This window comes from Gopherus flavomarginatus, chromosome 1 (assembly GCF_025201925.1).
Source record: "Gopherus flavomarginatus isolate rGopFla2 chromosome 1, rGopFla2.mat.asm, whole genome shotgun sequence".
NCBI lineage: Eukaryota > Metazoa > Chordata > Testudines > Testudinidae > Gopherus > Gopherus flavomarginatus.
Genome location: NC_066617.1, coordinates 314,964,158 through 314,977,360, shown reverse-complemented (window position 1 = coordinate 314,977,360; position 13,203 = coordinate 314,964,158). Strand labels below are relative to the sequence as shown.

The 13,203-nt window shown below is 39.3% G+C and overlaps 3 long non-coding RNA genes across 12 annotated transcripts in view; 1 reads left to right on the top strand and 2 right to left on the bottom strand.

The window, feature by feature from the left end:
• Positions 1-3,056: 3,056 nt before the first annotated feature.
• Positions 3,057-5,952, bottom strand: LOC127050699 (uncharacterized). The gene is made up of 2 exons (XR_007774266.1): positions 5,332-5,952; positions 3,057-3,892 (listed from the first exon to the last, which is right to left on the bottom strand). It is a non-coding gene; the product is annotated as an uncharacterized LOC127050699 (long non-coding RNA).
• Positions 5,953-6,562: 610 nt separating this feature from the next.
• On the bottom strand, positions 6,563-8,121 carry LOC127050620 (uncharacterized). The gene is made up of 2 exons (XR_007774259.1): positions 7,523-8,121; positions 6,563-7,215 (listed from the first exon to the last, which is right to left on the bottom strand). It is a non-coding gene; the product is annotated as an uncharacterized LOC127050620 (long non-coding RNA).
• A 378-nt stretch (positions 8,122-8,499) lies between these two features.
• The window catches only part of LOC127050499 (uncharacterized), a 151,349-nt gene continuing 146,645 nt past the window's right edge, over positions 8,500-13,203 (top strand). For 9 of the 10 annotated variants that reach the window (XR_007774244.1, XR_007774242.1, XR_007774249.1 and 6 more), the window contains exon 1: positions 8,500-8,598. This is a non-coding gene — a long non-coding RNA (uncharacterized LOC127050499). The remainder of the gene's footprint in view (positions 8,599-13,203) is intronic. The other variant, XR_007774251.1, reaches the window with a different exon arrangement.

Sequence of the window (13,203 nt, the reverse complement as noted above, 5' to 3'; positions counted from 1 at the left end):
CATCCCTACCCTCCTAATGTTAGCCAAACAAACAAAATATAGTGACATGTTTCAGCAGCTTTGAATTGCAATGCAGCTGCAACCGAAAGGGCTAATTAAGTAATCCTGCCACTGAAAAGAGCACGGCCAGTGTGACACTAACATTATAAATCAGATGCCCTTTCAATCAAAATTTTAAATAAACAAACAAATAAATGTTAAATAAATAAATAAATAAAGTACAAAATTGCAGGGTCTGCTGAATTTTACCCCCAAATTATTTTTCATCATTTTGCAATCCAAATATATTGTTTATTGTTTTATAATTGATAGGGAAATTTCAGTTTACCTCCCCAGCCCTCAAAAAAGTTAAATATTAGCTCGAATAGTGTTCTCGGTGTAACGTCTGATCAAATGGCTAAACACCAAATGACTTCTCTATTTTCTTCATACTTTCCGTATGAAGGCTGGAGATAAAAGACCTTCTTTGGAGGGTGCATTATTGTAAACACTGGCCACCAGCAGCTGCAGAAGTTAAATTTAAGAATCACCAAAAGATCAGCCTTTTAACTGCAACATTCTGAAGAGAAGGAAACGGGGAAAGGAAGGTCTCAAAGCAGGCGCTGCCTGCTGCACGCCCACTGGTTTCACTGGTTAGAGTATCTGCGGGACAGAGATAAGCCGTGGGTGCAAAAACAAAGCTAACATTAATTATTTTGAGAGAAGTATTTGCCACTTTGCAAAAGTGATAATGCTATCTGTGGGGCTGGGCTGTTCGAAGGACAGGGCTGGCAATGTAAATGTGGCATGACTTTCAGTTATGGTTATTCTTCACTTCATATGCCATAACAAGTAAGATATAGGCAGAGCAGTATTCAGTGCAAAATATGAGCTTCGGATAAGCGCTTCATTTTTAGAACTCCTCTAACTTATTCCTCATTAAAAAAAACCTAAATAAACAAAAATCTACGTAATGGGCCCCAAAAATGTTGTAGAACAAAGACATCCTATGATTTTCTATCTCAACTGGGTATCTCAGGCAAGAATTGAAGAAATGTACTTTGTGTGCACTGCAAACCAGTTTTCTGTGTATAAACAAAACTACCTACAGACGATTAAAATAAACTCAGTTGCACCGTCGATATAATTTCATGCTTTAAGAGAAATTTAAATGACAGATCTCTGGCTCTCGATGAATGATCTATCAAAAATGAAACTTTGAGATGTCAAAAACACACATTTCGGTTTTAGCGTCACAAGAGGAAAAACTAACTCAATTATTTCAATTAGCTACTAGATCTTGAAAGTTTCACTTATTTTTCAGCGAGTTACAAGTTAATTTCCGGGTTGGGGTCATCATAATTTCTGTCTTTTGGAATGTCCAATGACCCAGAAAGATGATGATATTCTCTACATGTGAAGTTTTAGCATTTTTGACAATAATTGCCCATTTTCTGGAAGCCAAAATCTAAATAGGAAACATCTTTGAACACATTATTTGCCCAAAGTTCTTGAGTCTATGCCATTTGCTGAAGTATTTTTAGTGTAAAAATACTTCATTTTCACTGTACCGTCTTGCTGGAGTTACAGCGTTTACGTCACTAGGAAGTCAAATAGTCAAGCATTTGATATCCTGTTTATACAGAGTCATCACACCGTCAAGCGTGTCGGTGTCTCTACATCTATTTCAAAATTTCTATTTATTCTTTAAGACGCTTTTAAAAAACAATGATGCCCTTTTTTCTGATCCTTTGGAAATTTTAAAAATTGTAGTGTTTGACGTGTGTTAAAATGTGAGGTAATTCTGTACCTTATATTAAATGTTGAGTAACCGTTTATGTGCCAGGGAAAAAATAAGAGTACAGGAAGACAGCCAGTATTCTGAACATTTGGAAAGAGGAAATGTTTACCATATGGGGCCATAATATGCATTCTCCGTGCACCCCAAGATCCACTGGAAGAATGTGACTTTGAGCCCCTAAATCCTAATCCAAGACTCAGTTAGTGACTCTCTTTTTGAACCAAAATGAACATCTAATCCGTTATTCAATGCAGAGGGCACTGGAAACCGCAGTCATTCTGCAAAGCGGTACTTGTGCTGACCTCTGTGTTGATAAACAATTTAATTCTTTAGTAGTTAGAAAGAATCTTAATATAATTATGCCACTATAGAAACATAACATAAACCTACCTAACCAAAAATGAGTCAGCATAAAGAGCCACGTGAATTCTACATGCAAATCTAAGTAAGATGTAATATGTTAGGAACAGGAAACCGATTACTTCACGACTCTCAGAAAAAAAATACAACCAAAACTATAGCTTCCATGACATTTCAAAGTAAAAGTTCCTCAGGAAATAGAATGCTAAGAAAGCGACATCAGTAGGATGATTTTCATGTTTACCTTCTGTCAAACAAGTTGTCCATCAGATATTTAAGTTGTTCCCAGCAGTCAAATATTTTGACAGATAGAACCAAAAGAGAATTCAAACAATATTTCCGTCTGGAAATAAGCATTAAACAAATTGTATTACTAGTTCTTTAATGCACATACTCCTGGAGGTACAAAGAAGTATTCCAGGGGATACATCAACTTATCTACATATTTGCCTACTTTTACAACAGGCTATGTAAAATGGACGAGTGAAGTCAGTACAAACTAAAATGTCATGCAATGACTTGTTTATACTGCTCTATATACTATGCACTGAAATATAAGTACAGTATTTATATTCCAGTTGATTTATTTTATAATTATATGGTAAAGGTGAGAAAGTAAGCTTTTTTTTCCTGTAACAGTGTGCTGTGACACATTTGTATGTTTATGTCTGATTTTGTGAGCAAGTAGTTTATAAGTGAGGTGTAACTTGGGAGTATGCCAGACAAATATGACTCTTGAAAGGGGTACAGGTTGAAAGCCACTGCTTCAGTGAATGGTTCCCCTCCACGCACACGTGGTCCATTATTAAAACAATATATTCCAAAAAAATCACATCCCTGGTTGAATGTTGTGGCGAATGTACCAAAATAAGAAACGGGGTAAGGTTTATAGATACCCCACCAACAATAAGAGAGATGCTGACCAAATCCAGATTATTTTATTTCATTACTTAGAGCAATATATGCTTAATTCAATATATAGTGACACGCACATTTTCAAACACCCGTTAATTTACTTAAGCAAATCATACAGACCACATTTGGTAATGACATGGGTCTTTTTCTCTGTTTTTTTAAAGCGATTTTGCTCTAGGACAGTCTAGTTCCTTGCACTTAACGTCTCCGAAACTTTATTTTACGTCGTGTGCTGAAACGTAATAAAAGGTTTACTTCATTATATTCTACATTTTCGTTCCTACAATGTCACAATAAAGGACAAACTTTAGATTCTTAACATTTACAGATGCACATTGCTGATAACAGAACTATTATCAAACATGCGAGTGAAACAAAAGCTTTCAGAGATCCGATTTGATGCACATAAATCATCCAATCCTTAAAAACCTGGTCGAGCGTGCTTGATTTGTGTGGTGGTAAAAAAATACATATGAAACTATGCACCCTATGAACAGGAGAAGTCCACGGACAGAATCATCTGGGGTTGAATTGTGTTAACTGGAAGCTGCTGATTCCTTCAGCTTCACCGTGAGGACTGAGCCCTGAAGCGCAGACTGTGTCCATTTCCTCTGCAGGTTTCCCCAAACCACATTTTGCAAGGCTTCTTTTTTCTTTTTTTTTTTTTTGGTACTGACTAAACGGATGTCTTGGAAGCGATTCGGTTTTTCCAATTGCCCTTGTGCGAGCCCCGTTCAGGACTCCTTAACCCTTTCGCCGCTTTGGACTCGAGAAATAGGTGCAAGGCTTTATTTCCTGGGGCTGCCCCAGGTCCCCGCTTCGTGGAGCTTTAAGGGACTGAAATAACAGAGAAAAACTTCAGGACTCCCGGAAAACTCCAATCCGTATTAAATAAAACTCTCAGGGATTGATTCAGATCTTCTAGGGTTATCTATTTCGGTTTAGACACAGCCACGGGGTGTCGGATTATGCTGGCAGACATAACGAAAACACCTACCTATTACCCACCCTCTCCCCTTTAAATATATCTGATCCTCTTCCAAGAACGAACCGTACTCACAAAACTTTCTCAGCTGTATTTGACAGTTAGAAAGAAAAGGAGAGGTTTTTAATTGAGGTTTCTAACACTCTCTCTCCGTGTCAGGGAATTTCTTTTTCTTTTTAAGAGTTTACAGAGATTAAATTTGCTTTGTTTAGTGAGTGTCACTAAACTAGCATTAACTAGATATGGAGGTGTAATAGTGACGAATTTTCCTACTTTAGGCTGTAGTCTCACAAAGCCTGAGCTAAGAAACACTGCTTGGATACATGCCATTTCACTGCAAAAAAAAAAAAATTTCTCCCCTCCCTTCCCCCTCCGAAATGAGAACTGACGTTTTCTGTTCTCGATTCAGTTATAGGTGAATAGGAGGTGGATTTCACTCGTTATACAGAAGCCTGGCTGATTTCATACTAAGAAGCGAGACTGAAATGTAACCACTTCAGGAAACAACGATCTATTAAGTTATTAGTAAACAGTGTTGAATCAAATAAACATCGTTGTTCTAAAAGTTATGTTTTAAGGAAAGAAAGGTCCCGAATCTCAATAGAAGGAAACTGGAGTTGATGTCCTTGACTGATTCTGAAGTCTGATACTTTACTGAATGTGTTTGGGTTTTTTGGGGGGCGGGGTGTTTTGTTTTTGTTTGCCAAGAAAATTATGAGAGTTTGCGAAAAGATGTAAAGAAAGGAACACTACAAATTGGTGATCAGCCATAGTAAATCTCTTGTTTAGAATCCATAAATTTAAGACTATAAATGTTGGCGTTTCTGTTTACTCGTGCTAACGACATGATTAAAAAAAATAAACAAAAACACAGAAAGAGTTTCTTTCAAAAAGGCGAAGTTTCGGAGGGTATTTCATTTGAACTCTTTTTGTCATTTGAATATAAATGGACGCGGAGTCTGACTGATTTCCTTAGACACGAGTGGGGGTTTAGTGTTATATGTACTGATCACTGATCAAACTGCTAACGTGCGTCTTCTCGCTTCTTCAGTGTTCAACCGTGTGTTTAACATGCAGCCTCTTCAACTATGTCCAACTTCACTTCAAACAAAATAAACTATAATCCTTAATTAACGACATCGACCTTTGGTATATAGCCCTTGCACAGCTTGTATTAAAGTGCATTAAACAAGGGATACGGAAAACAATATGGCAAGAACTTTTTGTTGAAGTTGAACTCTCTACGGTGTTAAGAAAGAAAAAACGGTATGTATCATGCAATACCTCTTACCTACGTAACATCTCTGATCTGCACAGCTAAGTGATCCGAAGCCCTTCTGAAAATGCAGTGTCATTCTTCTAATTACCTCCTTTCTAAACTTGGAGAAACTTATATTTGCTTAAATAAGCTTTTTACTAACAAATAAGCTATTAAAATAATCTTAAATTGCATCTATTCTGACTGTACAGTACTGAAAACCGCAAGTAGGGAGGCAGTTTTGACAAAGCTAGATATGAGACGAGAAACGGACTCCACGTAACTTTGTATGCAGTGTTACAGCCCTGCTGGGTCCCAGGATATTACCAATAAAAGATATTACCTCACCCACCTTGTCTCTCCATCTAACTTTATTTATTTGTAAACATGGGACTAGCAACCACCAAATAAAGTGCTTACAGAAACTGTGGAAAAGAGCTCCACCCAAAAGATCCGTTGCTGAGGGTAAGAATTGGAGTGTGTACAAGTTTGCAAGCTGGCTGTTCAGTGCTGACTCAGACCAGCAATGTAGGTCACAACGAGTTTCCTAGTTATCTAAATTCGAACAATTAAGCTTTTCTTTAGAGACTTCTAAAGCGCTGTTGTTACATTTCTAAACGCAGTGCTTTTTACCGAAGTTCAACCTGCCTCTGGGCAGTTATACTGAGTTTGTAAGCCAATGTTTGGAGTCCGCAAGCTTGCTTTTTGCTATTCAATCGTTTAACCTTTTGCTTTTATTCTCTGTCCATTCCCATCACAATAATCCATTTCATTTGTCCTAAAAGCGTATTTTTAAAAGTTGTTCCAGTGACTCACAATCCTTTTTTCATTAATTTTAAGAAAAGTATTAAGTGATATCCTAACTACTGTTTATTCAATTCTGGACTCTTACCAAGAATGTTTATTCATCGTTTACTTATTAGTTTGACCCTTTATTACCGTCATTAAGTGTTCGTAGAATTAATCGTACACATTATTTAAAGAGCTATTAAAAACCTGCACCTTCTGAAACGGCTTTTACTCCACACACTGAAGGAACTCAGTCTTCTGACTGACACCGAACATTGTTTATTTTCAGACTGGTTTATTTAAATTCTCTTGTTGTTTACCACAGCACGGCAGAGAAAAACACTCATAGTGCTAGGCAGGATGAGCAAACTGTCGGATGTTGCCGAAACAGCAGCAGCAGCAGCTGCAGCAGCGATGAGATATTATTCCCGAGCGCAAAGTTGTAAAGAAGATAAACCAGGATCAGGATACAAGATAAGAAAATAACTACAATATATGTATTTATTTCACTATTTGTCGTTCAGAGTTTTCTATTATCATAAAACTGAGCCACAGGATCAGAGCCCCTCCGCCACTTTGCAGTAAGATGAGTGTGTGCGCGGGGGTGGGGGGGTGTGTGTTCAAAGTGACTATTGTATTTTTTGTCAATAAAATAATAATAGGAAAAGAATCCGTTGTAACGTAACATAAACAACAGAAAATCATCCGGCTAGATGCTTCACGACACGAAAGAAAAAAACCTGGAAATCTCACCTGGTCCACAGTTTCTGTTCAAACGCAGTATATCACCCTGCATGTCCATTGCAATTTTTTTTAGAACAATCACATCACTCGGTTCATTAGCACAAAATCGTTTAGCCTCACTTCTCTTCTTCAAATCCTTTCTAATGTGCATCAGTATAAATATAGCCCTGGTGCTAGCAGAAAGGAGTTCTCCTCCTAAACACAGAAGGTTCTCAATCCTGCAGAAGTTTCATGAATTTTTCGTAGAGGCAGCACCAACTTCTTGCGGACTCAAGAGAGCGCTTAGCAGGTTCAAACAACTCCGGCGCTCGGCCTCCCTTTCCACCGTTTACGCACAGACTCTCACGCAGAGGGTACCACTGGAACCATCCCATCCAATGGCTCCTAAGAGACGGGTGACAAGAATCCCCCTAAAAGCACATATTCTTTCAGGTTGTTAACAACATAGTTAAGCTCACGGAAAGCTCCTACGTCCCATGCGACTTCACCCGCGTCAGGTTATCTTGAGTCGGTCACTCCGCTCACTGGGTCTGCTTAACTAAACTATTTAGTCCAAAAGTGGAAAAACTAAATATGTAGCAGAAAGAGAGGGCAGAGCGATTGGAAATTGAGTCCAAAAGTGGAAAAATTAAATGTGTAGCAGAAAGAGAGGGCAGAGAGATTGGAAATTGAGAATGTAAACAACACTTACGACCAAGCCAATTTAATTTCGTTTCACTGGAAGGCCCTCTTGCAATATTCCTTGTTTACATTCAGTTCAGAGACGCTGGCTTTAGGCCAGAAAAGTGCAGTTTCATTTCTTGGATGGCGAAGGAGTCTTATAACTTCAAGATCAGCTTTAAATGGAAGATGTAAATATTCTCTCAGCAAACACATTGCCATTAACCCTTCAGGAATCTCCCCGACATACTCTCCTCCCCTCCTATATGGTAGGAATGAAAAGGGAATTGTCACATATTCTCGGTGCACCTGCGGAGAGGAGAGCGAGTGAGTGTTCTATGGGTCTTAGCAATGCTGCTTCCCCTTTCCTGCGTACTAATCTCCTGCGAATTTGCAATGGTAGGGTTGTAACAAATTCACTTTAGAATTCTGTTGTAGTAAAACAGACGAGTATATTCAAATATATAAACATGAGAGGCAATGGAGAACACAGATGTGGCAGCAGTGGGCACTGTGGCATGCACTTGTAATAGCTTAGTGGGTGACACGCAGGGAAATCCATTCCTCTGCACATATAAAGCGTAACCTGGATGCGAGCTCCAGAGTCCCTGCGAGTGGGGAGAGCAGCTTCTCTCTGCTACTGCTGTGCATGGCAAGGCAGCAATAAGCAGGCACTGGGCAGGCTGGTGCTCTCCTCAGACACGTGATTGAATCTGATCTCTGGCGCTGCTCAGTGGGGTGGTGGAGGAGGAGGAGAGGAGGAGGTCGCAGTGTTGTGTACTTAAGGTCGCGTGTGTGCAGGGTTTTTCTCCCTCTCTCTCGGAGGAGTAAGTGCCACTGCTCCGCCTTCTCCTTTTCGCAATGTTGACGCAATCTATAAATAGTGGAACAAAAGGACCAACTTCCTCGCAGCTCTGCTGAAACTGCACAAAAAAGGCAACGGGGGGGTTGTTATTTTTATTTTTTTTTTCTGGTTAAACACCCGAATCTAGGGGTAATCTCGCTATTGGAAGATTTTTCTTCGCTTTCTCATCATACTGGCAGCGTCCTGCAATTGGCTATTTTGCTTTACAGTGAGAAGGGTGTTTTTTCTCCTCTGACAGATCAGTAAGTGCAATTCAGATATTTCCTTTTGGGGGGGAAGGGAGGACTCCTGCTCTTCTATCTGCTACATTGCAAAGGCAGAGGGATACAGAGGAAATAAAGAGGGACTGGGATTTCAGACCGAGAGCTAAGCCATAGTGATCTGTTGTCACTGAACTGGAGGGGCATGCGAGTATACGTGGGTCTCTTACTGTAGGGGTGTGTGTGTAGTGAGGAGCTGGGTTAGTCGGGATATCAACTGCCACATATTACAATAGGTTATAAAAATAGTTACTGCCGCTTACAGAACAAAAGCTGACGCACTAACCAATATTAAACTGGCTTTTGTTAGAAGGGAAATGTGTGTGCGTGCGTGTGTTAGGAGGAGCTGCCTGAAGCAAGTTGCTGTGTTAGAAAGCCTCGTAGGAGATTTGTTTACCGCCAGAGCTCATCGGCGTGTTTACTGCACACACGCCGTACTGGGCTAGCCTCTACCCAATCTGCTGCCGGAACTGGAGACAGAGAGGATCTTCCAGCTTTTCACAATCACTCAGGATTAAAAGGGAGTGCATTTGTGCTCGCTTGGGGGATCAGCCTCCCCCAATCTGCACGGCATGTTGGGGGCAGCTAATACTGTGCTGATATACCCCCTCCCCAGTAACTAGGGGATTGGTGCAAGCGTAGGCAGCTACTGGCCAGGGAGAGAATTACATCATGCCCCTCCAATTATGTTACCTTTGGAGCTTTATACCGTGAGAGATCATGGAGGCAATGACATTGCTCTCACAGAAAGCGGAGGGGAAGGGAACAGTGTGCTTGCGAGGGTCCCTGGCACACAGAGGGAGATAAGCAGCCCAGGCGCGCGCGCCCTCACACATAGAGCTATAATGACCAGAACCTACTGTTTACAGTGCTCACACAAGCGTATTGTGACGTCATGTGATTGACAGCCAGTCCCTCCAGCCCAGCTCTGTCCAGAGCCTGACAACCGACTCTATATTAAGAAAAGAATGAAGTCACTGCCACCCTGACAACAGCAGGCGGCGGGCCCTTCCGCTGGCTCCCTCCCACCTTTCTCTCTCCCCTGGATCTTGGAGGAAGCCGCTCTGCAGTATGAAGGGACGATTGAGGGCTCAGGCTTCCATAGCACCCCAAAAGGAAAGTGCCCAGTGATCCCCACCTCCTTCCAGAGAGCCAGCAGGAGGGTGGGCGAGCGAAAAAGGGAGGAGACATTGACCAGCCCTGTTGAGAAGGAGCCTCCTCCCATTGTGCAATAACATTCAGGAGTTACAAGCGGTTTTGTTTAGCTAGGGAGGGGACAGACACCAGAGCCAGTCTTGCACAAGCAAGACAAGGGACAGAGCTTGTAGCCTGGCAGTAGCCTCTGGAACTCATGGGCCAATTTCTCTCATCCTATATCACTTCCACCTTCCATGTGTCTCCATTACATGGCTCCCAACACCCAGAAACTGAGCGGCAACAGCTTGGCAGAAGGAATAGTTAATAGGTCGGACAATACAGCCACGAAGGGACTTGTTACCCATAAAACCTGCATCGGTTATTAAATAGCAGCTATCAGCATAAAGAAAGAATTCTAGTGTGCTACAGTATAGTCCAAACCACTAAACCTACCGCTGTTTGGGGTCATTCCTGTACAATACTGGAGGTTGGTTTGTTTGTTTGTTTTTCAGTAAGGGTGGGGCTCTGCTCTCAAATCGATAAGCAAACTTTTGAGAGTACACAGAAGCTCTTCTGTATTTGGAGAAATGGGGGATGGGTTCTAACTGGTCCCTGTTTTTCTGAGTCTCGATCATGATTTTAAAATGATCAGTCGTTTCAAAAAAGCGAAATCTATGATAAGTGGAGCTTTTCATTACATGCTAGTTCTGTTTGTTTAGCCTACCTCTGTTATAACAAGAAAAAGAAATCTGGTCACTCAGGCTTTGCACAAATCTTCATAACTGAGAGAGATTCTGATAGCTCCCAACATGTCTGTCTTTTGGTAATATGTTAAAGGAAATGTGAATCACAGGTGGTGCATTCTAAAGGCTCCAGGTGTACTAATACCCTTCAGGATTTAATAAAATCCATTGTTTTGCCTTTAGATTTAAAAGTATTGCTTACTGTAAAGTAGCTCTGTTGTAAAACTAGATTTCTAACATTTGAAATGTTTACCTTAGTATCACAGTTAATATCATGTTTGGGTGCTTTACCTAATGGTGATTAATTTACACTGGACATTTTAAACAAATACTGTATGTTCAGGAAGCAATTTGTCATAAGAGATTTAAGTTTTATTTCTGGATACAGAACAGTTAAACTGCTGTCTCAAATATTTTATATGAACAAGGTAGAACACACAGGAAACCATCCTAGTGTTGTGAAATTCCTAGGAATATACTTTTGATATTGTATTACTTACTATACAAATTATAGGAACAATGACATTTACTGGCTAGTCATAGTAGGTATGTGACAGGACAATAAATGGTACACCTTAGTTCAAAATCTCTGCACAAAATAAACATTTAAAAATAATAGAAAAGCATGTTTGAATACAGACTCCAAAAATTAATCCTCATATCCTATATTATTTTTTCCTGTTTTATCACTTTAACATTATAAGATTACCAAAATATTGCACTGTATACTTGAGACATCAAAGGCAATTTTTCATTTCTTAAATTTGTCAAAATAGTGAAGTAGTACTTACCCACTGCAAAGTCAATAAATCCATATCACACTAAAAACAACAAAAAGTGTTTTACAGACAGTGATATTTGGTGAAAAAAACTTTTTCCCCCTCTAGTACAGTAACCTAAAAATACAACTAAATAATAAACATTTACCCAGTGGAAACTGTAAGAATCATAGACTTCAATTTAGTGGTACATACAGTTTTTAACTTGATGGTTTTGGTTTCTTCAAAGTAGTCTGTTACTTTTTGAAGTTTGTGTGTTCCTATTTGTGCAGAAAATAGACAGAAAAGCTTTGAGTTCCCTACTGTTACAAAAGTGAAAAAGAAGTTAAGTTTGGCAGTCTGGAATGAGTCAATGGTATCTCCTTTGTCCTGCTAGCTTTCTCCGTTACATTGTATCTTTGCTCTATTTCCTCTACACAAGAAAGCAAGCATTTCACATTTAGGATTTCAAATTGTAGATATTTTTAATAAGGTTACATTTTTATAAGCCTAGTTATTTTCCAAATGTTTTATTGCACAAGATTGGAGTACATACACCTTTTCAGTTTATGGTATATTAATAACAGTAACTCGCTATCAATGACACTACACTAACTTTCATTAACCAAGTAGATAACTTTGTACATGTTTCAGCATATACGTAATTAGATAAATTATTGTTGTTTTCTTGTTAATATACCTTCATAAGAAATCTAATGTGCTGTTTTCCAAGCATTTCATAATTTCTGATTTGATAAAAAAACAGTTGAGAATTGGGACAAAAAAATGAAAACTGCCCTTTATCTCACTTGCTGAGGATTCCCTTGATGTTGGTAAGTCCCAGCAGGCAAAGAGCCATCGTAGGTTACTTTTGCAACACCATCCTAGGAAATATGCCTAAAGATCACTGCACTACAGCTATCTTCAGCTGGTGGACAGTCAATTAGGAATCAATGTCAGTTTAGGTAAATTAGAGCTGCCCCTATGGTGCTCAAACTTGTACCAGAGACAGGGCTGGGCAGAGATCAGAGAGCTATAACCAGCTACTGGATGGCTACCGAATTCTGCTACATTTACCAGAGCTTTGGTGCATCGGAAAATCTGGGCCTAGAACAGTTCATTCTGTCCTTGTAAGTAGTCTGAATGGTAGCAGTGTAAAATAAATTCCAAAGTTGTCAGTGTCTGGAAACAAGAAGTGGTTTAATGACTTAGCTGGTGGGGAGGTCTTTAAAAGCTGAAGCAGGAAGTGTGGGGCCATCACTGTCACTATGGGATCAGTTTCTATTTACCTGAAATCCAGTCTGCTCTGAAACTCTGGTCTTTGGATTGGTATTATGTTGTGCTGCAGATCTGTCATTCTCCCAGAGAAAATAAACAAATGTCAACAAAAAATAGGTTGTGTGAAGGCACTAGTGTTCAGTAAATAAAATATGCATACTTTCTGTATTACACATATATATCCTTACTCTCATAAATAGTCTCATTTGTTTTAAATGTAAAAAATACACTGGAATTTAGAATCCACCCTGTAGCATACACATTAAAGAAAGCTAAATTGTATTAATTTATTATGAGGATCAAACCTGTATTTCCATATGTACAGTGTGTAATTATTAATTACTTTTATGTTAAAATACAAAATGTTCAGATTTCATACAAGATAATACTCCGGGGGGTTTCTAAAAAATACAAACTTTATTTTTTAAAAGAGTTACTTTTTTTCTTGTGATTACCTCAGCTAAATATGCATAAGTGGGACATTCAGCACATGACTAATTTCAAATTAACCTCCCCTTCCAATTCCCTTTTTAGACTTCTAAAATTTGTGTCAGTGGACCATTGATCTGCTGCAACATCACAGCTACTGTGATTCTGGTCAAGAGTTGTGCCAGTAAGTGGCAGGAATTATTATTATTTAACAGTATGGTTTTGCAAAAAAAAAAAAATTT